We start from the raw sequence: 27,749 nt of genomic DNA, 5'->3' as shown, positions 1-27,749 counted from the left end.
AAAAGTTTAACAGGGTTGTGGTTAAAGCGGTACAGGAGGCTTTAGCCAATAAAGTAGAGGTTAAGGGGTTTGGAGTGCAAAAAATATGGACTTATAACTCTTCTCTCAACTTAGGCACAGGATTTTCACCATTCTCAATTTTCAAGGGTCGAGTACCAAGAACGTCCCTCATTCCGTTTCGGAATAAACAGGATCTACTCATTTTAGATCACAATGAGATGTATGACTTAGCTAAAGTTAATGTGTTTCCCAGAAGCAAGTTGGTAACTGGGATGAGCAGTAAAATCAAGTTGAATCAGGCAAAGATCAGGTTGGAAGTAGTTAATTGGGTCAAGATTAAACTTCCATTACACGTCAACATTTGTCAACATTTTCCAAGGGTTTCAGAATTGCTAGAGATGGAAAATTATCTGTTAAACTCAATAATGGGTCTTAGTGGAGTATGAATAGACCTGATAAGGCGAACGCAGGCTTGTTGAATAGAGAAATTGATACTAAAAAAAGATGGTGCTGTTGATGCTGATTTTGGTTCACAAGTTTGTTCTCTTCAAGATTCCAATGATAAATTATCCAATGAAACTGTATCTTCTATGATTTTATTTCATTCATTCATTGTGTTTTGAAGGTAACAGGTTGGATGTCAATGATAGTAAAATAACAACTAAAGATAATGTTTCTAATGAAGTGGAGATGCGATTACCATCTCTTCAGGCCAAAGGAGTGATCTCTACCCATTAAGAAAGCTACATTTATGGACCATGCTACGGACTATTGTCCTAAAAGAGAAACAGTAATACCCAAAAGATTAGATTTAAATATTTTGTTTTAGGTTAATGTTGTTACAGCTGTGTCTGTTGTATCAGTTTTTGTTCATTTGATTTTTGTTGTTTATTTTATGTTTAGTTCATTTGTGTTATACTGCTACTGCTGCACATTTACTTAAAGGTTAACCTCTCCTCTGATTATAAAGGGAGGAGATGTGTTGTAGTTTATGACTGAATTTACTTTTTAAGTTTTACTTATTTTGTAAGCTTACATGAGTATAAGCTGTACGAGTCACTGTCCCATGCCAGCCGCCTGCTTGTGCACACATTGTTGGTTCTAGAACAGTAGTCTTTGAAGTTGCTCTGGCAGTTGAAGATTGGTTGCCTTTGCGTATGGTCACCACTCCGCTGCTGGGGAAATTAATATAACAAATGAACATAGTTCTCTTCAAGCTGAGGTCTGCTCTCAAAACTTCATATTTGAAGTAGAGGGAGAAGGGGTAAGTGATAGACAAAATGTAGAAAGATATGTGAGGTAGGGAAAGTTAATTGGTCTAAGGTGAGGAATCCAGAAGGAAAGAAGAAGAGGGGTAGAACGATGAAGGTTTTAGAGTGCACTAGAGAGGCAGCGAGAGATAGTGAAAGGGAGAAGTAAATGTAAAGAGAGGCAGATGAGTACAGTATTTCAAGGAGTGCGGGTCAGAAAGAAATAATGTAGAAAAAGAGATAGATTAGAGAGGGGTAAATGAGAGAGGAGTAGAAGTAGACAAAGAAATGAATAAAATAAAAAAAGATGCAAGGTAGAGAGAGAGAGAGAGAGCAAACTGAGAAGAAATATACAAAAACAAGTGAGGTAAAGGGAGCAGTGGGGAAGGTAGGTAGGTAGATAGAGGGTTGGAGGATAGAAAGAGGAATATGGTCTACAGTGAAAAGAGGAAGTTAAGAGACATATGTGAAATTGAGTCAGAGAAATGAGGTTTATACAGAGGTAGAGAATTGTGGGAGGAAGAAACACTGAGGGAGAGAAATATAAAAAGAAAAAGGCTGAGAGAGGTAGGTCAGGAGGCGGGTTTAGTTCAAATTGAGAACGTTCAAAAGAGAGTCATTAGTTTGTGTGTGTTGTGTGAGAGAAAGAGAGGAGTTGATGATAGAGTAATAGGGGTAGATGTAGAGAAATAGAAGTAGCAGCAAATAAGATATTTAGAGAGAATAAGGAAAGGCAACAGAGGTAGAATGAGAGAAAGAGGAGGGGGAGGGGAGGTAGTGAAATATTGGTGAAATAAAATGATAGGTTAGGCCGTGAGAGAGAGTGGTGGAGTAGCATGAGAACAGGTAGTGAAAGACATATGTGATAGAGGGACAAATGAGACAGTGAGGTGAGGGGAGTGGTGAGGTAGAGTAAGGACTAAGTGAAAGGGAGAGAGAGGTAAGGTAGTAGAGACATGGAGAGAGATAGAGGCGCATGGTAAAGACAGAGATATGCTTGTATGAAAAGTGAAGTAGATGAAGAAGAGATACAGGGAGTTAAGATGGAAAAAACAATGAGGTACAGCGACAGGGATGTTGTAAAGAGAGTTGAGGTAATGTGAGAGGATACAAAATGACAGATATAGATGTGGGGGCAGAGAGTAACAGAGTGGTTACGAGAGAGAGATTCAATCAATCAATCAATCAATCAGTGTTGGTAAAGCGCAAATACTCACCCGTGAGGGTCTCATAGCCCTGGGGAGGAGGGGGTGTCTCAGTTGAGTGCTGGGGTCATCCAAAGAGCTAGGTCTTGAGGTCCTTCCTGAACTGGGGCAATGTGGGAGATTACTGGAGGTAGAAGGGGAGGGTGTTCCAGGCTTTGGCTGTGAGGTAGCAGAAGGACTTTCCTCCTTTCTGGTCTTGTTGATACATAGGACGGTGGCCAGAGAGAGCTGGGCTGATCAGAGGTGTCTTTTCAGTACATGGAAGGAGAGGCGGCTGTTCAGGTATGCGGGTCTGGTATTGTGTGTGAATGGCCTTGTATGCGTGAGTGAGGATTTTGAAGGTCATTATTCTTTTGACTGGAAGCCAGTGCGATTGTGGAGGTGAAGGGTGATGTGACTGCGAAGGGGGATGTGAAGGATCAGTCTGGCTGCAGTGTTCTGGACAGTCTGGAGTTTGAAAAGAAGTTTCTTGTTGGTTCCGGCACCAAGAGCGTTGCCATAGTCCAGTCTGCTGCTGATGAGTGAGTGTGTGACAGGTTTTCTGGATTCGGTTGGGATCCAACTGAAAGTCTTTCAAAATATGCAGAGTGTGTTGAAGCAGGTCGAGGTTACAGCATTGATCTGGCGGTTCATGTGAGCAAGTATGAGGACTTCCTTTTTTTCTGAGTTGAGTTTCAGGCAGCTGTTTTTCTTTCAGGTGGCGATGGCTTTCATCCCTTCTTAAAAGTTGTGTTTGGTGATGTTTGGTTCGTAGGTGAGGGGGCGGATCAGCTTGGTGTCCTCGGAGTTAGAGATTATGTTGAGCCCATGATTCCTGATTAGATTGAGTTTGATGAACTTGAGTTGGGTGCAGTGGTTATATTGGGAGAGATGTGGGATAGACAAAGGTATGGTAGAGAGAAATCAGACAGAGGGAGGGCGAAGATACATAGATAAGCAGAGATAGAGCAAGAGAGAGGATACAGTAGAAGAGGTTAAGTAATGACAGAGAAACTACACAGAAAATGATTTTTTTATTTAATTGCTATCCACTCCCAGAGCTCCTCAGAATGTAGGGCTAAGACTGGGAAGGCCAGACATGCATACTTGGGGATTTATTTATTGTTATTTTAACAACACAGCACAGCAACAAAAGCTGCTGTGTTGCATTGCTTCAAGGGAGAAAGCAGCTCAGAGAAATATTTACTAACAATGGTCTGCTACTGCTCACTTCCCCTGTGCTGGCACACAAACAGGCTTCCTAGCACCACACATAACCTTTGCACCATTCTGCAGAGATATATGTGTTATTTCTAGGATAGGATTTGTACTGAAAAGATACCATATTTGCACACCAGACAAATTCTTAAACAATACACACATTCAATGTGCACTGTTCAGTGCAGTACAGGGGCAATATGTGGAATGCTTGAGAAAATGAAAACATGTCTCCACGTTAGTGCCTTCTTCAAGGATGCATTACTTTTAGACATTAAGTCTGGTCTGCTAATCTTAGTAGAGCAAGCTTTGCATATTAACAATGGGTGTCTGCTGTGATCTACTCAAGTTACACTCAAGTAAACCCCCCTGGACACAGTAATGCAAAGCAACACAAAGTGCTACTTATTCCAGTAATAGGGCACCTTTCCAGCTCAAAATCTTTTTTGCATGCATAGAAAATATCCTTCTAAGACATTGATCAGCTTTGCATCACTTTGCATCACTTGTCCCTGGTGCAAACTCTTCGTAAATCTCTCCTTAAGTTTCTGTTAAGCATGCTCAACTGTCAAATTAGAAAAAGATGCTGTTTTAGGAGCAGCGTCATTATGGCAGAAATTTCAGGTATCTCATTCACTTTCCTATGGAGCCCCTTGGGATTTGGTGACCCTGGGCAATCACCAATTTAGTCCAAGCCTTAAAACATTTCTGGATGACGTCAATTGGGAGATGATATGTGATGTCGCCAGCAATGTAATTGATGATATCATTTAAGATGTCATCTGTGACATTGTGTGGCTGAGGTCATAAGCAATGCATCAAAGTGTATGTTCTGAGTGTGTTGCTCAACATAACAGACACATTTCAGGGTTTTTTTGGTTTTAAATCATAATAACCACAATATCCTTTCAATTGATTTTTTAAAGGAATTTCTCACTTTGGTAAACATTTTATCTTCTGAGCACTTAACCATAAGTCTCTTGTAAGGGAGTTATTGGAGTAACTTGTTTGGAGTTCTGTAATGATATGCACTTTATAAACCAAATAATTGCTTGACACACGATTCAGCAGTGCTCAGCTGAGGTTGGACTCTGGCCTGGCTCTACACTCAACTGTCAAATCCACTGGGGTCACTGTGCATGGCATTATGCCCTGCACAACAAGAGTTCGCCACAAAACCTGACATTTTCCAGGCCCTGTACCCTACCAGCATGTCCATATAGGCCACTGCTACTGGACTTTGGCAAGGTTGGGAACAAGGCCTTGCCTTCATCCAGGCCATACGTCAAGAAAACATGTGTCAAAATCCACTGTACTGTACATGCACTTTCATTGTGCACAGGAGAGGATGGATGAGTGGCCTACCGTTTGCCATGGCCTTGTCCCTGCTCATGTTTCCTCCAGTTTGGTCACATAACCTTTCCATATATCCGACTGAAGCTGAGCACCCATATGGACATAACCCATATGGCCATCGAAGGTGGATGGCATAGTATGACCTTTTACTGTGGCTTGCACCATTTGTGTTTTTTAAACAGTTTTCCTGGTCCGGACCTTGGATCCAAAATTGCGTTGAGATTCAAAGGAGCAAGCAATTCCCCACACTTTATGGCTCCACTACATATACCTGGCAAGCCCAATTACAAAATAGTATCTACAGGGGATAGTTGCTACTACGGTGCCTCCGTAAATCCTGAATTGATAACCAAGAGTTTTCAATTTACGAATGATTCACTAAGGTAAACCTACACTTTTGTGTAAATTTCTGTTTTATTTGGTATTCACAAACTACTTCTCAGCATTCCTCCCCCATTGTTACATGGGAAGTTCCCTGTCTCTTTTCACCTCAACCCTCAATTATCTTTGGTCCATGGATCTAGGACCAAGTCTTCAGAGCCAAAATGGCAGTGTGGATACATGACTGGGCTTGCTCCTTGAGATAATCTCAGGATATATAGTTAATTTATCTATACTTTTAACCATTCCATGTCTGCCCAAAACCTTTTTGTGATACATATATCTCAAAATAAACGTAACTGATTTACTGGGATTCAGAAAAAAGGATATAGGCTGAGTGAATTTCTAGTTTCATTACAAGTTTACTGTAGCAGAAAGCATAAACTCCTATGGGAACTAAAATGGAAAATGCTTCTATTTCTTGAGTCCTTCTTTAACTTTTTCTCCAGTTGGGTCCGCACAAAATTTAATATACTACAACTTAGCTGCATGCCCTAAGTGTCTGCCAAATTTGGTGCTGACTTTTGAAAAAGAACCAAGGTTATTAGCAAAGCTAAAATGTCACTTCAGTGGAAACTGACATACTCATTTATACCCTGATGGGCAGCCTTCCAGCCCTCAAATTGACAGATGCATTTGGCTCTACTCCAAAGGCAGAGTCTTTCCATCTTATCTATAGAGGGATTCTGATAACATTATAAGCAAGCATTGACAAAGCCAATAGGTCTTTGCTTAATTTGCCAATGCTTGGAAACACAGAACTACAAATTAAAACTACTACAAGGAATGAAAGCAAATCTGAATTGAAGGCTCCCTTGCCTTCATTGCAGTATTGTTTTTGTTTCAATGTGAAATCAAAGTCATATTTCAAGGGGAGATACTTATTTTAGTCCTTCTTTTGATTCTATGACATAAAAGAATGACTGTAATGATGCTTGTTTGCCACTCAAGTCTCATTTCATTTCAAAATAAAAAGGAAAGTAATAGAGGCAAGTGAGACTTCAATACAGACCATTCACTTCCATGAAGAAGGAAGATGACAAAGGAGCCTTGATTAAAACGACTCCCTGCAGCCCACTTAAAAAAACCTTTGGTCCGGTAATACCAGAGAGCGGCAGCGAGAGAAGGGAAAGAGGGAGGGGTCGGAGGAAGAAATTAGAGAGAGACAACGCAGGAGAACCAAAGAGCTAGACACATGACATGACCAATCACTGAGGAAGATGGCCACTATTTAAAGTGGCTCCCGTCACCCACCAACCTCATCCATCGATATCCGCCTCATAATCCATCATCTGTGTTGAGATCATTTGCTATCTCACATCTACTCATTGAGGTGACACACGCTTTTAAAGTTCAGTTTATAAATATATGAAAAAATCAGGAAAAAGTCGGTTGGGCTCTTGTTGTTTTCTTCTTTAATTTCATCAAAATTCCAATCCCTTGTGCCAATGCGTTTCACTGTCGTAGGGTTAACCTACTGCTTCATCAGGGCTTAAAGTTTCTCAAGATTTGATCCTCACTGAAGAAATTAATGCATCGATATCTTAGTACTTTTGTTCACAATAATGCTGGATCTGACACGACTTGATTCCATGTTCACTTTTAATATTTCACGGACCCGGGACTCGATTTCCCAACACCCTGCAAGGGGAGTCAGAAACACTGGAGCTGGATTCTCGGCAGGAGGATGACAGCGTCTAGTCAGCTGAGGAGTTGGCTTCCTTCGGTACTTGCTGTGGCGAGCTGCATCATGCAAGTAGGTAGTCGAACTGCACCGAACAACACCTTGCTTTGCCATAGCAAGTGAAGGTATATTTATACCTTGAAGGTGTTTAGAAATGCCAGTATTGACATAAAAGTCGGGCATATGAACGTCATGAATGAGCACCTAAGGAATAGATGTTCATGCATAATAAATGAGTTCTTGGAGAAATCAATATTCAAACAAGGGGAAGTCCCTAAGAGCTTAAGAGTCTGGTTTTCCAGGAACTCGTTGTGACGTAGATGAACGGATGTAAGTAGCCATGCCTGTATTTGGGTAGCATGGACTATGCCCAAATAAGGACTGGATTTCTATGCCTATATAAGGGTAATGTGAATTGTTCCTATATAAGGGCATGAATCTGGAAATTCATATGAAATCTAAATCGATACACAACACCCACTCCACTTTCGTATGTACGACATTACTAAATTCTAAACATGTTAAACATATCTAAATCATATCTACACATGAAGTGCTAAAAGCATGTTTCAAACACATTGTAAATGATGTATTCAAACTAAAACATTGGTGCTGTACACATTAAAGCAAGTATTCATTCTAAACACATGTTGACATTTTAAATGCTAACTGAATGAATCACGAAAATAAACATTTATGAAATGGCTCGTTAATACAGAAGAAAAAGTGCTGAAACCATTTCATGTCAGATTACATAAAACTGTGTGTTTGTGGACAAGGTTATATATTGTCTCTGGAAGTATTCACAGGATTCTTGTTCTCCTATGAATAGTTCCACTATAAGCAGATTACTTGTGCCAAAAATGAAAAATACAAATTTGGAGGAAAAAATTTAATCATAGGAAAAATTTCCAAAGTTAGTACCTTGTTTTGAAAAAGGAAGGTCAAATTCAGAGTCTATCAGAACACTGTCTGCCAAAATCAAAAGTCAGTGTTAGGGCTTGGAGAAAACATGAAACCTTCTATGTCTGCAGACAAAAAGTTGTCTACCATTGGAGGTGAAAGTTGGAATACCTCGTTTAGAAGATTAACCGCACATAAATGTGAACTATCGCCTTCAGCATTGGTCGAATCAGCAATGTTCATATTGGATGGTACCTGCTCGCCTGATGTTTCCTCTCGTACCTCAGCAGTTGCAATTTGCGTCTGTGAGATCTCAATGAATGCTGTCATCAGAATTGGTAGCCGCTGGGGACAACACAGACCATGGGCCGTTACCGGGTCCAGCAAAGTATCAACATCCGTTGGCATGACTGATGGGAGTGTTAGACAGATGTCTAGCATGCATCAGGTTAGGTTAATTATTTATTAAGCACTCAAATCACCCTGGGGCCTCTTGGCGCTGACTAGTGATAGAGCTTCTGCTAGAGTTGAACCGGACCAGGGCATTAGTTTAGAATAGGAAAGCTTTCAGGTGTTCCCTAAACGTGCCATAACTCGGAATGGCTCGAAGAGCCTGTGGGAGCTGGTTCCAATATCTGGGGGCCACATAAGAGAAAGCTCTAAATCCTGTCCGGTGAGACGGATTCGAGGAACTTGTAACAGACCCTGTGAGCTGGATCTAAGCCTCCTACTGGGGCAGTATTTAATCAGTTTACGTTGTAGGTAGCAAGGGCCTTTATCGTTAAGGGCGTTGTGGGTTAGGCAGCAGATTTTGAAGAAGGATCTTTTTTTCACGGTAAGCCAGTGCAGTTCTCTAAGCAGCGGGGTTGACGAAGAGCCTGCCGGGCGCTTTATGATCATTCTTGCAGCCGTGTTCTGAACAATCTGTAATTTGGCCAGGAGTGTCTCACCCACTTCTGCCAGCAGGGTATTGCCATAGTCTAGACGACTGGTTACCATTGTGTGGAAAAGTAAATTTTGCCATGTTCTGTGTCCCTACGTGTCATCCATCATATGTTATGTGTGCATGATTAAATATGCATATGTATTCCCCATGTTCGATTCAAGACACAATTATAGTTGTGTCCACCTCTAATATGCCAAGTTTCCAGTCCTCGTGAATACTACGAATATCAGGCCTATGTAAAGCTACGTTGCCACGTTTCTCAGTGTGCACGTTATTCCATTGTAAAGTCCCCGTTTCTAGGCCTCAAAAGGGCCTGGACACCAGATTCAGCTCCTGTCTCCTGAAACCTCGCTGAGGAGCGATACAGCCCCCACCTGTATCCTCGACCCTTCACTTACTTCCTGCCTCACAGTGCCCGGTTCAGCCTGGCTCTGCCTCTGAGTCTGCCAAAAGTATGTTATAGTTCCAGTTATCAGTTCAGTCCTCCTTCTCTGCATTCCTAAGCTACTGAACCGCATCAATAGTTTCCGTCATTGTCTAGCCTTCACGTCTCCACGTTAGAGAAATACTGCATTTAATGGTCATTTAATATTCTTCATCACGCACTACATGTAGAATAATGCATGGTCCAGTCTTAGTGTCTGTTAACCTTTTCCCCTCCTGACTTATAGTTTATATCAACATGTTCTCTAAACATCAGATACTAGATACTGTTTAGGTACATGTCGCCCTGACTCTCCAGACTTCAGTCTCTGCTCCTAGCACAGAGTTCATAGCCCCCAGCTTCTCCTAGTGATACGTCATTGCTAGTTTGCGCGCACCATCAGGTTAGAGGTCCCGGCTCCTCAGGTAGCCCCCTCCATGGTTTCCGCCCCATTCATGACATATTCTGTTACGTTTGCATCACATGTCTATGTATACGCCCTGTTACACCTCTTTTCACCCTTATCTTTCGCGACTGCTACGCGTCACACCTTCTGCTCCACCCACTGCTACGCCTACTGCAATGTAATGCTATGTGTTTGCGTTATGTATATATGCTAATGCACTGTTATTAAAAGAAGTCATCCGTTCCCCTTGTCCCGATCCTGACACCAGCAGCGCTGCTGGGCCCTGCCATCCTATTCCTATGCAGGTTGTCCTGTTCCTGTCCTTTATGCTGTAATAAACCTGCGAAACTCCTACTACCTCGAATTTTGACTCTTATTTATTGAGCTATCTGTTATTCATTTATACATTCAAAAATAGGGTATTATTTATTTATTTACCACATAATGGCGCCCGAACAGGGACTTGCCCTTTCCCCACGCGTCGGTGAAGCCACGCCGGCCCCCTGACCCTCTGCAGTCGTGACGGAACTCTTCTGCGCACCGGCAGATATTTCTGCTCCAAGTATCCCTCAGGCCCACGGAGGAGACGGAGGAGGCGGTCCAGCATCCAAACGAGACGGTGGAGGAACGCGGCGAGTCCCGACCAGAGCCCAAGCCGAGAGTCCAAGGTCCGAGGTATCCGGAGGCCCACCCGTAACTGAAGTCCGAAGTTCGTCGTCCGTCGTCGTAGCAGTCCAGTCCAGTCCGAGGCCTTCCGTTCTTGCTGCCCGGTGAGTACCGTTACTGGGGTGGTATCTAGACAGGGTCAATTTAATTGACTCTGGTCCGTGGGTTGGTGGTACACAGACCCACAAACGAAGTATCCACTTCGGTGGATGCGGGTCCTGACGTGTCTCTTTATGAGACCGGTAAGTTTCGTACTGTTTCAGCAGTGCATCTAGTTCCTGTTCTAGTCAGTTCTGTTCTCGAGAAAATTCATGTATTCTGTGTTCCGTATTCCAGGTAGTACTCTGTTCGAACTGTTATTTTTAAATGTTTTTCATGTATTTTAATGTCGTGGTATGAATGGGGAATAAGTATCGTGTTTATTGTGTATTGTATTGTGTCTAGATTATAGTTCAGTCATGCCGCTCTTTTCGAAATTACGTCAGTTAAAAACCAGAAAGGGTCTGCTGGAAGCAGCAGTTCCAGTTCCGCCTAGGGACAGTCCAGGTCATTTTATGTATCAGAAGCATGGCATAAGCGCCATATTGTATCTAGATTTATGGGTAGAGTATACCAAACGGTTAGAAGAAAAGTATAGATGGCCCGTATCGGGTACATGGGATGCCGAATGCATCATGCGAGTAGAAGAAGCATTATGGAAAAAGAAAGCCAGACAGTCACAGAAAGATGCCATCGAGTTATGGCGCAAAGAAGCTCATAAAAGAACTGAAAAGGAAATCAGAAAGTCAGAATTAAGTAGAGAATCCTTAGAACGAGCACAAGAAAAAGAACTAATCGAGATAGGTGAACAAGTCAAAGCCGAACAGTCAGACAGACAGAGGCATGCCCTTAATAGGGGTATGTATCCTCTCTTTGCCGAGGGCTTGCCAAAAGCGACCCCAGAGGCATCCAGTAATTTCCCGCCACCATTAGTTCCGACCAAGCTACGTCACAAACAGACCGCAGCTGATATTTTTATTTCGTCCTATTTGGACGACACAGTTCCAGAATATGCAAATCCTGTTCGCGCTCCGCCAGTCCCTGTAAATCAGGCACTTCCCGCTCCTCCAGACACCGGAGTACCTGTTACGGTACCCCCGGTCCAGCCCGCCATACAAGTCCAGCCTGCATTTCCATTTCCCACTCTGCCAGGACGAAGAGCCTCAGTAGACGACTCTAGTTTAGGGGCCGCAGGGGGAGGTACTCCTCAAACCCCGCCGCCACACAAGCGTTTAACAACAGCCGAATTACATGCACAAGCGTCACAGCGTACGCCCAGACATCAGACTGTAGCAGAAATAAGAAAATCCCTTGCCGAATGCGGCTATGATCCAGTCCCAGGCGAGGATAATATGGTTTTATATTCATTCCGCGTAAGAAAGGTGGCCGAGTATCTAGTCACCTTACCGAATATGAAAGAAGATCTAGACAGAATATATCGTTTCATCCGTACAGGGGATGATCCAGAAAGCATTAGCGAGGCCATGTCTCAAAGGAAAGCCGAGATCCAGCTCATGATATTAAAGTTTCTGATCAATTGTCTAATAAGAGAACAAGATTACCCGTCTAAAGATCCGGCCGAAATGAAAATCCTGACAAGGTGGAGTGATAATATAGCCGAGGGTAAGCACAAGACCGTCGGTGCTATGGAGAGTATGTACAAGAAAATCCGTAGAGAAATAATAAAGATACACGAACAACGTAAAGCAGCACAAGTAAGCGAGAAAGAAAGTAATTCTGATACTGAAGAGATAGACGACGAGAATCCCGCCAGAATAGCGTATGTAGGAAAATCTAGATTTCCAGATCGCCATTTACGCCTAGAACACAAGTCTATTTTTCATTCTCCAGCACCAGAACAAGGTTCACTAGAACAAGTGTTTCAAGCTACCGATCACATTCTGAAATCACGAATCGGTTACAGTGAGTTAAGTACCATGCATGAACAAGAACTAGCCCGATCAGCAGTCCGATGGATTACTGATTCTATCACTTTTCCAGACGAAATAGTGGCACAAATGTTTCTGAAAATGCCCCCAGCCGAACAACGACTGGTGGGTATGTATATGATTCAGCACCTCATTACTTTGTATGAGGGTCAACACTCTGATCCAGGTCCGTTACATGATGTCCTGAACGAGTTACTCCAGTATAGATGGAAAGGTTTAGGTACCGACTTAATTAGTGTCATTCTAGAACAGCGTCACAAATATAGAACGTTTCTGAACCCGCATTTTGTTCATGTCTCACCCCCAGAAAGTAAACCATTTTACATGGAGAGACAGAACCCGTTACGAGAAGTCCACCCAGTCAGAGGAACGGGTGGCGAACTAGAACGAGTGTTTGTTTACACTCCGATTACAAAGATGGAACTCCTCGAGATGAAGAAATTAATTCCCTGTCATGACAAAGATCCAGCAGGGTTCCATAGAGAATTAAAAGACATGCTCCGTATGGGAGAATACACGTATCCAGATATAATTAAAATGTTAAAGGTTCTGCTGCCCGCAGGGGTGTATGAAAAGCTCAAGGAAAAAGAATGGGAGGTGGGGGAGAAAAAGATCGATTGGGCAGTTCTAGAAGCTGAAGACAAGGCACAAGTACCAGGTACCGGTCTTGGAGATAAATGTAAAGAATTACCGGAATTATTAATACAAGTTTTACCCAGATTATTGACAACTAGAAAAGAAGACTGGGATGCAATCTCAGCCTGTAAACAGAAACAAGACGAAGATATTAGTGATTTTTATTCTAGATTTGAAAAATGTTTTAGCATCAACAGTGGCCTCAAGACAAGTAGTGAGTCATACCCTCACCTTTTTGTTACTAAATTAGTCGAGAATTCAAGCCCACAAATTAAAAATCGAGTTTTGAAAGTCGAAAGTACCTGGCAAGCTAATACCCCGTCCCAGATGTTGCAGATGCTTCAATACCACCAGAATAGAATCAGAGAAGAACAAGAACACGAAAGAAAACGTATGAAAGATACGAAGATGAAAGTACTAGTTGCACAATCTGTTCCTCAAGACAGTCAGAAGAGGGGTCCGAATCAAGCCAGTCATCCTGCAGCTCCCGTTAAAGGGAACTGCAATTATTGTAAACAGCCAGGTCATTTTATAAATGAGTGTGCAGTTCTGAAACACAACATAGCTACTGGTAAGACTAAAGAAAGACCACGTCCGCCTAGACAAGAACAAGTTTCACAGATTCCTCAGCCACAGAATGCACAACAGACAGTTACAGCACCGCAGCCTATTGCTGCAACACAGCATGTCACACAGCAGATGTACCAGTATGCACAGTCTGAGTATCCAGAGTACCAGCAGTATTCATGAAACAGCCTAGAGAGGGAGGTAGGCTTGCCTCTCATCGAGATACCTGTAGATCAAGAAGGTCCCTATGTTCACAGTCAAGTATTAGGGAAAGACAGAAAGTTTTTGATTGATACAGGGGCAAGTAGGACCACAATTAGTCACGCCGAAGTTCCAGGGGCTCCGCTCTCAGGCTCAAGAAATGTTTCCCTTGGATTTTCAGGAAAACCTATCGTAAATGAGATTTCAAAACCAGTTTCTCTAGAAGTAGGTCCATTGTCCCGCACTACTGATCTGTTACTTACTAAGTCATGTCCAGAAAATCTATTAGGCATTAAAACACTGAAAGAGTTGGGTGCAGTTATATGCTGTTCCCCAGAGGGAATACGATTGTTCCTACGTGACTTTAAGGGTCACTATGTATTACGAGATTTTGATTCAAGACTGTCTAATGTTCCGCAGCACTTATGGGCGCAAGGTCCAACTGATGTAGGTTACATGCAAATCACACCCTATCGTGTGACTCTCAAGCCAGGTGTAGTGTTACCACGAATCAGACAGTACAGATTGCCACCTGAGGCTGTAGCAGCCTTATCCAAAATTATTGACGAGCTCATGGCTCAAGGAGTGGTTATAGAAACTGACTCCAATGTATGTAATTCTCCGATCATTCCAGTCATGAAACGTACTGATCCAAATGCACCCCCAGTATATCGATTAGTGATTGACCTACGAGAGCTTAATAAATGTATTATTCCGCAGTACCCAGTTGTCCCAGACATCTCTTCCCTATTAACGGCCATTGATTCCGAAGCCACGTTCTTCACTGTCATAGACCTCAAGAACGCATTTTTCAGTGTTCCTATTCATCCAGACAGCCAGTTCCTTTTCGGATTTTGTTTAAATGGAAGGAGCTATATGTTCACACGAGCTCCTCAAGGTTTCACAGAAAGTCCTAGTATTTACAGTCAAGCACTCAAGAGACAACTAGACAACATTCACATGCCAACGGACACTGCCCTGCTCCAGTATGTCGATGATCTACTGATCACAGCCCGTTCTGAACGTGCTTGCGAGCGAGCATCACTGACAGTTCTGTATTTCCTAGCCGAGATGGGGCACAAGGTGTCCCCTTCTAAGCTTCAATTCTGTGTCCAGCAAGTGGTCTACTTAGGACACTTACTGTCCAAGAGGGGTAGACAGTTGACACCAGACCGTATCCAGTTAATAGCGGGTCTTCCTCAGCCCAAGACCCAGAAGGAGGTACGTGCTTTTATTGGCCTTACTTCTTATTGCAGACAATGGATTCCTCAGTATGCATTTCTAGCCAAGCCACTGATACAGTTAAAGACACAGGAGGCAGCCGTATCGACTGTCCTCCCTTGGACATCTGAACATACACTTAGTTTCAATGAGTTAAAGAAAGCCCTATGCCAAGCTCCAGTTCTAGCTACACCGAACTACAGTAAGCCTTTTACACTTTTCGTTACTGAACGCGAAGGTACAGCATTATCTGTTCTCACACAAGATCAAGCAGGACAATACAAGCCCTGTGCTTATTTTTCGAGCACATTAGATCCTGTAGCCCAGGCTCTACCTGCGTGCCTCAAGTCAGTTGCAGCCACAGCACTAGCTATCAGACAAAGTGATTCCATAGTCTTAGGACACTCCTTGACAGTACAAGTTCCACATTCCGTGGAAGTTCTTTTAAACCGAACACAAACTCAGCACTTGACAATTGCACGTTTAACAGGTTATGAATTGACACTGTTCCAGCCACACATAGAAATCAGACGCTGCAACATTTTAAATCCTGCTACATTATTACCATCAGTTACTTCGAATTCTGCCACACATGACTGTGTGGAAGTAGTTAACATTACGACAAAGCCAAGACAAGATCTGACAGATACTCCGTTACCAGATCCCGACCTGACACTTTATGTGGATGGTTCATGTATGAGAACAAGTACAGGAGAACTAGTCGCCGCGTATGCAGTGACTACTGACACTGAAGTTATTGAAACACACCGTATTGATACCCTGTCCGCTCAAGCAGCAGAGCTAGTTGCTCTGACACAAGCCTGCATACACGCCAAGAACTTGAAAGTTAATGTTTACACAGATTCACGCTACGCATTTGGAGTCGTACACGACTTTGGAGTGCTCTGGCAGGAGAGAGGTTTCATGACTTCTCATGGAACCAAGATTCAGCATGGTCTCCTTATTCAAGCTCTGTTAGATGCCATACATTTACCGACATCTATCGCTATCATGAAGTGCAAAGCACATACGAAAGTTACTGACACCATTTCTCAAGGTAACGATCTAGCAGATCGCACAGCCAAGCTCACAGCACAGACTCTAGACATTCCAGTTAACATGACACACACTCCAGATCCGATTACATGCATGACAGTTAAGGACCCTACACAAGATGTCATAGATATCCAGTTACATGCTACTCCCGAAGAAATCAAGAAATGGTCCGAACAAGGAGGGGTCCAGACAGATCAAGGATGGTTAACAAAGGGTAGAGCCACATGGTTTCTCCCCGACTCTATGGTTCAAGTCATTATTAATACCGCACATAGTCCAGCACATTTAGGAGAAAAAGCTATGTTAGACAGTATCCAGAACATTTGGTTCAACAAGCATTTACGAGCTGCAGCCAAGCAGAAAGTCCGTACCTGTATGATATGTTGTCAGTTTAATCCAGGTAAAAGTGTCCCGGTGGAACAAGGTGGATTCCAGCCCCCTGACCACCCTTTTGAAGTCCTCCAGATGGATTATATTCAGATGGAGCGATGTCGAGGTTTCAAGTATGTTCTTGTAGTTGTATGCGCTTTGTCCAGGTGGACAGAAGCATATCCAGTCCCAGATTACACAGCCGCGACCACTGCCAAGCAGCTGGTTCGTGAGTTCTTCCCCCGTTATGGACTCCCTAGAGTCGTATATTCTGATAACGGTCAGCCATTCTCATCTGAGTTGATGAAACATGTTTCCCTGTTGTTAGGGTACCAGTGGAAGTTTCATTGTGTACGCCATCCTGAAGCAGCCGGTCTTGTAGAGAGACATAATCAGACTCTGAAAATCCGTATCGCCAAAGTATGTAAAGAGAAAGGTGTGGACTGGCTGGTAGCTCTACCAGTCGCTTTATTTTATATGCGCATGGTCGCACATTCCAGATCAGGTCTGTCCCCGTATGAGGTCGTTTTCGGCCACCCCCCTAACATGTGGGGTACTCCTAGACCCCGAAGTATTACCGATGTTTCAAGTAATATGCTGACAGATTACCTAGCTTCCTTGATGTCTGCCCTCAACTCATGTCGTTCACAGGTTGCCGCCGCATTTCCAGACAACACCGAGGTGGCACCGCATGAAATCGTTCCAGGATCCATGGTATTGGTGAGGAATTTCGACAGATCAAGTCCGCTGGAGCCTCGCTGGAAAGAGCCCCGACAGGTCCTCCTCACCACCCGTACAGCCGTGAAGTTGGAAGGTCGCAAAGGCTGGGTACACCTTTCTCATGTAAAACAATTTAATGGACTGAAACCCGTCTTAAAGAAAATTTCCCAGGATTTGAAGGATTGCCAAAATATTGTTCTCAAGGACTGTCCCGCAAAAGACATTGCTACAAACCCTCCCCTGTTAGAGAAAACTCCGCAACAGGAGTATAAGTTAAAACTCCGGTCTAGTAAAATAAGTCAGTCAGTTTGATTGTCTAAGTCCTCCCCTAGGTGAAACGGTTAGACTGTTTCTGACATGTATAAAATAGACCCCCATAGTGAGAGAGTTAGTCAAAACTCAATTCGATGTATCGTTTTTCTATGTTTCATATTGTTTCTCAGCATTATTATTTCCTGCACCAGTTATGCATTTTTCTTGTATTTCCCAGTTCTTCATGTAAATAAGTCTGCTAATGCTACAGTAGAGCACACGTTTAGTGATCTGCCTCCTCATGAACTCTCTTACCGCCTCGCTATGCGAAATAACTCATTCATCCGCATGTTACATTACTCACATCAGACCAGCAATGCCACTAATTGTTGGGTGTGTGGTCGACTCCCCCTTTTCCAGACACCGAAGGGAGTTCTGCCACTTTTTCCTTATCCATTCTCACATAATGGTTCGTGTGGAGCATGGTCCACATTAACGTCATCCTCAACAGATATGTCTTTTCTTAACAGTACATGTTTTCCAGACAAGCAAGGTCTTCCCCACAGAACAGGGTTAGATCTAGAAAATGAAGTGTATAATTTAGGTAATTATTCTTCGAATTTCATGGTCTTGAATGTTCAGTCTGATACTACTCCGGACTTACCTGCTATTTCAGTACTACCAGTCAAAGGCGAATTATGTGTCCGAAATTATGGTTCTGTACATGTAGGACATAGTGATTGTACTACTATTGTCAAGTATAGTGACAGTGGGAAATCTATTTTCAAAGCTTCACGTCATTCTTATTTTATTTGTGGTCAAACTGCATATGTTCGTCTGCCCCTCGATTGGGAGGGAACCTGTTACATTGCCTTCCTACTGCCACCTGTTTTTCTAGCCCCACCTGATTATCATAGAAACACACATCTAGTACACATTAGACATAGAAGGGAGTCCCCAATTGTCGATTATACTGAAACTGCTCTAGAACAGTATACAGATTTCAACAGAGGTTTCTTTTTCTTTATAGGACCTATCCAGAATAGTAAGCTAATCCGTAGGTTAACCAGAACCCTTGAAGCAGTAGTCAATGAGACTGCTTCTGCTCTAGGTAATTTAACTGAAGAGCAATCTGCTATGAGATTTGTCGTTTTACAGAATCGTCTCGTCCTTGACGTCATACTGGCCGATAGGGGCGGGGCCTGTAGAGTCATCGGATCTAGTTGCTGTATTTTCATTCCAAATAACGCGCCGTCTGTTTATTCAGCTATAACCAGACTCCATAAAATTGCCCATCTGTTACACCAAGATCCAGGCACCTGGACATGGTCCGGTTGGTTCTGGAATATAATTTCCGCATGGGGATGGAAAATATTGTCCTTCCTAGGTATTGCAGTAGCGATCATATTCAGCTGCTGTCTCTGTATACAATGTGGCCCTGCGATTTGCGGCATTTGTGCTACCTCTTGTATTCCTAGTCCCAAGCCCCGTTCTAAATCCCGTTCCAAGAAAATTCGAGACGAGCAAATGATACTGTATGAAATGATAGACGGTATCATGAAAATTGATGTTTCCTGATGGAAACGTAGTGACAAGGAGGGTATGTGGAAAAGTAAATTTTGCCATGTTCTGTGTCCCTACGTGTCATCCATCATATGTTATGTGTGCATGATTAAATATGCATATGTATTCCCCATGTTCGATTCAAGACACAATTATAGTTGTGTCCACCTCTAATATGCCAAGTTTCCAGTCCTCGTGAATACTACGAATATCAGGCCTATGTAAAGCTACGTTGCCACGTTTCTCAGTGTGCACGTTATTCCATTGTAAAGTCCCCGTTTCTAGGCCTCAAAAGGGCCTGGACACCAGATTCAGCTCCTGTCTCCTGAAACCTCGCTGAGGAGCGATACAGCCCCCACCTGTATCCTCGACCCTTCACTTACTTCCTGCCTCACAGTGCCCGGTTCAGCCTGGCTCTGCCTCTGAGTCTGCCAAAAGTATGTTATAGTTCCAGTTATCAGTTCAGTCCTCCTTCTCTGCATTCCTAAGCTACTGAACCGCATCAATAGTTTCCGTCATTGTCTAGCCTTCACGTCTCCACGTTAGAGAAATACTGCATTTAATGGTCATTTAATATTCTTCATCACGCACTACATGTAGAATAATGCATGGTCCAGTCTTAGTGTCTGTTAACCTTTTCCCCTCCTGACTTATAGTTTATATCAACATGTTCTCTAAACATCAGATACTAGATACTGTTTAGGTACATGTCGCCCTGACTCTCCAGACTTCAGTCTCTGCTCCTAGCACAGAGTTCATAGCCCCCAGCTTCTCCTAGTGATACGTCATTGCTAGTTTGCGCGCACCATCAGGTTAGAGGTCCCGGCTCCTCAGGTAGCCCCCTCCATGGTTTCCGCCCCATTCATGACATATTCTGTTACGTTTGCATCACATGTCTATGTATACGCCCTGTTACACCTCTTTTCACCCTTATCTTTCGCGACTGCTACGCGTCACACCTTCTGCTCCACCCACTGCTACGCCTACTGCAATGTAATGCTATGTGTTTGCGTTATGTATATATGCTAATGCACTGTTATTAAAAGAAGTCATCCGTTCCCCTTGTCCCGATCCTGACACCAGCAGCGCTGCTGGGCCCTGCCATCCTATTCCTATGCAGGTTGTCCTGTTCCTGTCCTTTATGCTGTAATAAACCTGCGAAACTCCTACTACCTCGAATTTTGACTCTTATTTATTGAGCTATCTGTTATTCATTTATACATTCAAAAATAGGGTATTATTTATTTATTTACCACAATTGCGTGAACTAAAGTCCTACGATGGAAGTAGGTATGAACGGAAGTTTTTTCCGAAGGAGTCGAAGACCGTAATAACATGTGCTGGTCGTAGTCGCAATATGGCCTTTCATGGACAGGGGGCGGTGAATTTTTATTCCTAAATTCCTTACGGAGAGTTTGAGAGTAGGCGCCAAGCCCAATTGGACTGGCCACCAATCGTCCGACCAAATGTCCGAAGCTTTTCCCATTAACATGATCTCAGTCTTACCTGGATTCAATTGAAGGTAATTCCCAGTCATCCAGTCTGAGATCAGCTGAGATCATGCATTCCTCTCCGCAATGCAGGCAGCGTAGAACAGGTAAAGTAAAGTCCACATTTGTAAAGCGCACAATCACCCGTAAGGGTCTCTAGGCGCTGGGGGCCGTCGGGAAGATTAAGCAAGCTATTGCCCAGAGTCACATGGTGCTGGGCTACCCTGCCGCCGGAGCCGGGGATCGAACCGTGGTCCCCAGATTCCAGCGTCAGAACAGGTAAGATGCAATCTTGCCAAATTGGTCTGAATGACAGAAACCATGTGGTATTTAGTTCTCGTAGGCGAGGTAACCCCAGAATTTGGACGATGCACTCACGACACTTCATCGCCAGTAGAGTTGTCTCCATGAAGAACTGGGTGTCGCTGGTGATTTGGCTTGCCATATTGTAGCAGAAGGAGCAAAAATAGTATCCCTGCAATGAGTCCTAAAACGAGGGCCAGTCCGCCAGACACAGAGTGCACGAAGATTGGAATTATTCCTAGGACTGCTTGAAAAGATGCTAACAGTCCCAAAAACACGTTCTTAAATATATTTACAATACCGCTCGTATCAGATATGTTTAAGATACTACTTAACATTTCTGAGAAATGTATAGGGCAGTTTGTATTCAAAAGGGCATTTATCTCGGCAGAAGTTCTTGCGACTTGTAGATCATAGGTCTCTTTGGCCGAGGTCAGTGGCACCGTTTTTTGCAAAATAATGGCTTTCATTCTGCTTAGAGTATCAATTTTTATAGAAGAGATCTTCAGTGAAGGCCATAGAGGTGACTCCCTGACTGTCTTGTAGTTTGGAAACAATACTTGCATACAGCAAGTGACCCTGGCTGACACAGTTACTAGATATGGAATACCTGGCAACATGCCACAGCAGCTGTGATCTTTCAACATGAGGTAACTTCCATTTGAAAGTTGTCCAAAAATTGGATCAATCACTGCAGCTGGTGAACGTTGCAGGTACCAGGATAAGTTGTTAGAGGAACCATTGCAGGCCCAGTGTAAATTCATACCTTGGCAAAGGAGAGAACAGCTTAGTGCGTTTTCACGGTTTGAACCACTAAGAAACACTTCACGTCCCCCACTCCAACATCTGTGTGTGTATGGTAAATCCCAGGATGTCTTGATGTATTCTTTACCCAACCTTTCATATGTGCCTGCTGGTATGTGTTTTAGGAAATACTGAAAATTGAAAATTGTGACAGGCAGAGTGATTGTTCCATGTATTATCCATTCAGTAGCTGTTTTTTCTGCCACTGTGAATGGTAATCTATCCAGTTTTTCAATGATCAGCACCATATAGGCTGCTGCCCTTTGTGCCACTTTGATCTGTTTATCAGTGAGATTGAATTCTTAAAACAGTGACATAGTATTGATTAAACACCAAGGCACATAGCCTGAATGAAGGTTTTGTAACGTCCAGCCTAATAGCACGATAGAACGGAACTGAGACTGACCATGTTGCAATATGACCAAGTCTTGTCCCATGATGTCTATGGTAGAAGACACTATGCTGTCCAATGAATATATCCTGGACGACAGAGTTGTTAATCCATTGTCAACCACAGTGAGAGATTTCTCTAAATTAATACGATCAATTTTTTGTATTCGTTCTGCAGTCTCTGCTTGCGTAATCTTCCATATTTCGTTACATGCAGCAGATATACCGGCATATATGAAACATTTTTGACAAGGTTTTCTTGTTACAAGCAAGGATTCCCTAAGGTCTGCACCATCTTTAAGTAAAGATAAGTGTTGCTTTACATCCTTAAGTGTAGATCTTTGTAGCCAATCAAGGCAGAGCTTCCCTACACTGCATGTTTTTACTATTCCAGGATGCTGTCTTTGAACATATCTTGGGTCTGGTCTATTGATTTTAAACCCTTATGTTTTGTTCAGGAATCTATCTTGACAGTTGTTTGTGTCTGTGGCCCAGATTAACCATTTTTTTCCAATCTGGATCTGTTCTGTTGTGATGTAAAATAGTATGCACGTCGACCTCCCCCTCTGAAGTGTTATCACTCTCTGGTGTAGGTGTAGGTATAGATGGATCATTCTTGTCTGATATTGGCTAACCCAAGGCAAGCCATCTGTTGGACAGTGTCATACAAAAACATAATTTGCTCAGGGATGATACAGGCTCTAAGCAAAGCTTCTACCCCCTGCAATTGCAAATCTTTCGTACCCCAGACAGTTTTCTCAATGTTGTCTTTCCAAAAGTCGAAACCTAGTATAGACAGTTGCGTATAAAAGGCTGCAGAATAAATCTGTTTTGTATTTGTTAACATACTTTTCATTCCTGTTCTGTTCAAATTTATTTTTAAAGTAAAATGTTTCTGCATTGGATACATTGAACCCTGAAAAGTATGGAAATTTCATAGTAAAGGTTTTTGAGCTACCCTTTGGTAGCATAGGACAATGTTCCCATTGGTTATACGTTAATACATTTCTAGGACTTGTAGATTTGTGCAAGAAATGATGACCATAATGATTATAACAATACATTTGTTCATAGTCTGATGAACCCTCTAAATATTCATGATTTGTGAATACTACAGACATTTCTAGATCGCACATCATATTATTAACAGTCTTGAAGTCACAATCATTAGAAAAGGTACTAGATGAAACAAAGTCACTTAATGAAATCTTGAATAAGTGTAGAATCTTCAACAGCTCCAACGGGCCAAAAATGTCATATTCTGTTTTGTTCCAAGCTATACCATCAGGTATAGGAACAGCTGTGATGTTCACTGCTGACAAGTCTCTTTGTTCACGATGAGATGATTTGTGTGGCTTGAGGAGTAAGTTGACTTTCTTACTTATTGTGTCCATTTTGACATATCTTCCATTTATCAGCATACCCAGAGTTATTACCTGAGCTAACCAAAGTAGAAGAAAGAATATTCCCAACACAATCCAAAGTTCATTCCATGGTGAAATCAGATAAGTTTTTCCCAAGTGATGAAAAAGTCAGTTGCTTGTTCTTTGAAAGTTCTTTTTGCTGGCGTTGTTTCAGGTTCGCTGGGATCCTCAGAAAAAGTTAATGAAATAGCCAGAGGTAGATTTGTCAATGGTTGGAATTGCATCCAGATTTGTTGAAATCGCTGGAACCACTTGATCACTTGTTACTTCGTTGTAGACAGTTGTTACTTTATTGTAGACAGGTGTTTCATGGCAAACTGTTATTTGGGTTTCAAGAGGTATAAGTTCCATAGCTTCGTTGCTTAGTCCTTCTTTTCTCACTGCAGATTCTTCAATGGTGATGAGTCTCTCAGTTTGAACCTCTTGGATTGTAGCTAGAGGAGTGTGTCTGCTACATTGTCGGAGTCCACTTGGCCTACTGCTTAGTATCGGCCACATGGTGTGGTTTGATCAGGTCGATGGACACAAATCGGTTCTCCTTTTTACCAGCAAGGGGCGGCAGTCAAACTGTTCTTGATCCGTGGATTGCTAGGAGAGGTACTGGTTGTCTGTAAGAAGGCCCAAATTCCTTCTTATCCGCGATCTTTTCTCTGACTAGATCACCAAGCTTTGGGATCCAGACAGGCCTTGCTAGGACGGTTGGCTTTTCCCCAGTGGTGGTTGGCTTCAGGAACACATTGCTTTGTTACGTTCTTAGTTCATTTAAGTCCTGTAAAACAGCCAAACAATCTTTGATATCAAATTTCTTTTGCTCCACCACTGATATGTGACAATCAAGGTCAGAGACCAACATTCTTTTCCCATAGGGGACCTCATATGGAGTGATACCCCCTAGAGAACTTCTTAGCAAGCTGTTAAGACTACATTGGACACTCATTAGATGTTTGACCCACCCGTCACCCGAACCTAATACCCTAGCTGTTATAGATTGCTTTATGTCCCGGTTTTTTCTCTCCACAACCGAATTTCCCCCAGGATGGAATGGACTAGAATCCCACAATGCAATGTCCAAACAGCCCATGGCCTCTTTGTAGGCTCGAGAGCTAAACGCAGGACCCTGGTCAGAATGTAGCGTGCCAATTGCGTATGTGCCAATAAAGACTCGCAAATCTTTTATAGCAGTTCGAGCGTCAGCCGAGCGCTGAGGCCACATCCAAAGGAACCTAGAAAATGAATCCACTGCGACCATGATATATTTATAGTTACCATCCCTCTGTAAGGGACCGCAGTGATCCAGGTAAATGCACGCTAATGGTTTATCTGAGATTAACAAGGGTGTCTGGGCAGGATGTTTCACAGTAGAGACCTTCATTTTCTGGCATATTTCACATTCCAAAACATAGTTTTGGGTTTGTTTCCTAATACCTGGCTACCAGTACCTCTGTTTTAATAATGATACTGTGGCGGAAACACCTGCATGAGCAAAGGCGAGCCCTTCATGTGCTGCTAGGATTAGTCCTAATCTATGTTCCACGTTTGGGATTACCCTATCCCCCACTCCAGTGATTCGAGCAAACGGAACATTATTTGTATCAGTTATATATGAGTATTTGAGTGGAAACCCTTTAGGTAACACTGCACCGCTGCCTTTGCTTGTTGCATTGACAGCCAGCATTATTTCACTGTCTATTTTTGTTTTTGAATGAGTGATTGCAGCTACGGAAGCTGAATGTACAGTTGCCTTTGTGGCTTCATCATCCAATTAATTCCCTTCAATGTGAACGCCATCACGTTGATGACTCAGCGTGTGTATCACGTGAGTGTTTTGTAGTCCTTCTCGTAACTGATCTACTTGTTCACAAAGCGTCTTGTGCTTGATTGTTGCACCTTTTCCGTCTTTGAAACTGTTTTGAAGCCAATTCTGTAAATCTTCATTGTAAGATTGGACACAATAGAAAGAATCGCACACTATGAGTGTGGGGAATTCGCCATCCGTATTTTCAAGTGCCATTTTGAATGCTCGCTGAGCTGTACAATATCCTAAAGATTGTGTTTTTGTGGCCATAGGTCTAAATTTGCCATCGCGCATAAGACCTTTAACGATCGCGCATGCAGCACTATAAGCTTGTTTCCCCCCCGTACGGTTGTGCTGATCCGTCAGTATAAAGTATACATTCATACTGGTCCAGAGGCAGAATTTCAGTAGGCAGAGCACATTCTTGTTCATATTGTAGAAATGCTTGTGTTTTCAAATAAGGATCAAAAACATATTCAACATCAGTTGCAGCAAGAGAATTTATCCATTGTATCAATCTCGGATGTAATGCTTTGACATTTGGAATGCTTGCTTTTGTCACTGCTTCTAAGGCAGGTACAGGAGTTATGTTCATAATGCATTTCCCCTGTGCTAGGGATCTTTCTTGCGCTACAGCTGTTTGAACAGCTATCAGAATTTTTTCTGTGGAAGTGAATTTCATTTCTGCTTGTGTGTAAAAATGTGATTTGTATGCTATTGGTACTTTTTCACCTTCGTTAAAAGTTAAGTAGGTGAATCCGCATTGACCGGAATGATTCGGATTACTATGTTGCGTATATTGACGCGTGTCTGTAAATGTTTGGTTGCTAACTTCTTTGTTTGGATTAAACGCAACATTTCTGTGTGTTCTTTTTTCCAATTTACTGTTTTAAAATCAGGTTTGATTAATTCGTAGAGAGATTTAACCCTTTGTGCATAGTTTAGAATGTAAGTTCTTCCGAAATTCAGGAAACCTAGAAACGACTGTAAGTTCTTCCGTGTTTTTGGTGGTTTGAGCAGCACACACTTTTCTAAAAAGTTGGCTGAGAGGCATTTGCCTTCACTTAATAATCCTAACCTGGAAAAAAGACATTGAGATGGGCAAATCTCGATTTCTTAAAATTTAATTTGTACCCTTCAGAGGCGAAGCCCAGTATAATGGTGTTCACCCTGTTCAAGTGCCTATCCAAGTCATCGTCTGTCAGATAGATATCTTCGACTTATGACAATGCCTCATCATCATAAGTTTGTAGCAACTCTGTTACTCTATCTTCGACTTATGACAATGCCTCATCATCATAAGTTTGTAGCAACTCTGTTACTCTTGCTGAGAATAACCCAGGACTATGCTTGAATCCTTGAGGGAGACGACAGAAGTAATGCTGTATCCACATTATTGAGAAAGCGGTCAAATACCTACTTTCAGGTGCAATGTTTTCACAAAAGAAACCATTTGAAATATCTAACGTGGTTTTATATTTTTTACGCACAGTTATTCATTAATGCTGTACTGTGTGCATTTTGCACTGCAAATGTTTTGCAACAAGAGTTTAGATGTCTGTAATCCAATACTAGACAATATGTATTGTCTGGTTTGGAAACAAGAAACAAAGGATTGTTAATTGATGAGGTGCATGTTTCAATCATCCCTTGGTATTCAAGTTGATCAAAAATCTCCCTGACCTGCTTTTAGGTCTTGCTGAGTCAGCGCGCAAGCACTGCTAGGAGAAACTTTAGTAGGAGAGTTTTCAAAGTGCTACTGGCTGGCTACACGCTTGCGTTCATGCGAGCGTGCACGCGCGAACCGCCAGTCTTCAGCGCCATCTGTCTTTCCTTTTGCTTACTCCCTGCCTCCGCCCCTCACCCTGCCTGCAATATCACACCCACCATAAATTTCTCTTCCATCGCTGCCTCTTTATGATTTTGGCTTTCCCCCTCCCTCCTCACGTTACAAGCCCTCCCCCATCCTCCGAGCAGAAGATCAGCTGTGGATTTCTCAGTACACAGCAGAAGGCAGACGCCAAGTCTCTTCCGTCGCTGCCAGTATGTTCTCTCCCCTCCCTCTCTCTCTGTTCAGGCCTCTCTTGTCTCCACTTAAGATGTTTGGCAGCATTACTTAGTTCGACGCTTCTGAAATCTTATCTGGACATTTATAAAGAATGGCCAAAACGTAAGTATATTTCTGGAAGTAATTCACTCTCCGCTGCTGCGCCCATGATGTGTTTGGCTGTACAGTTTTTGACATTCGCTGACGGGTTGCCATTGGCTTGCCACTAAGTTATGGGCAGGCTGCAGTTGAAAACAAGCATTGCCAAAGCCAATCCATCTTGCTTTGCCAACGGAGTCCGAGAGACGCAAATGGCTGTGCCAAAACCCTACTGCCCATATTAAAAATATCGAAAACCCTTTTCTCTCCGCATTCCACATGTTGCATCAGGGAACGTAGCACCCATTTTAAAATATGAAACAATGTTTGTATATGTTCTACAAACTAACCATAATCTGTGGCATTAGTCGTGTGTTAATATCCTAGAACATCTTTGGGCGTAATT

Source organism: Lissotriton helveticus, chromosome 5_1 (assembly GCF_964261635.1).
Source record: "Lissotriton helveticus chromosome 5_1, aLisHel1.1, whole genome shotgun sequence".
In the NCBI taxonomy this organism is placed as follows: Eukaryota; Metazoa; Chordata; class Amphibia; order Caudata; family Salamandridae; genus Lissotriton; species Lissotriton helveticus.
Note: the sequence above shows the minus strand (reverse complement) of the source record.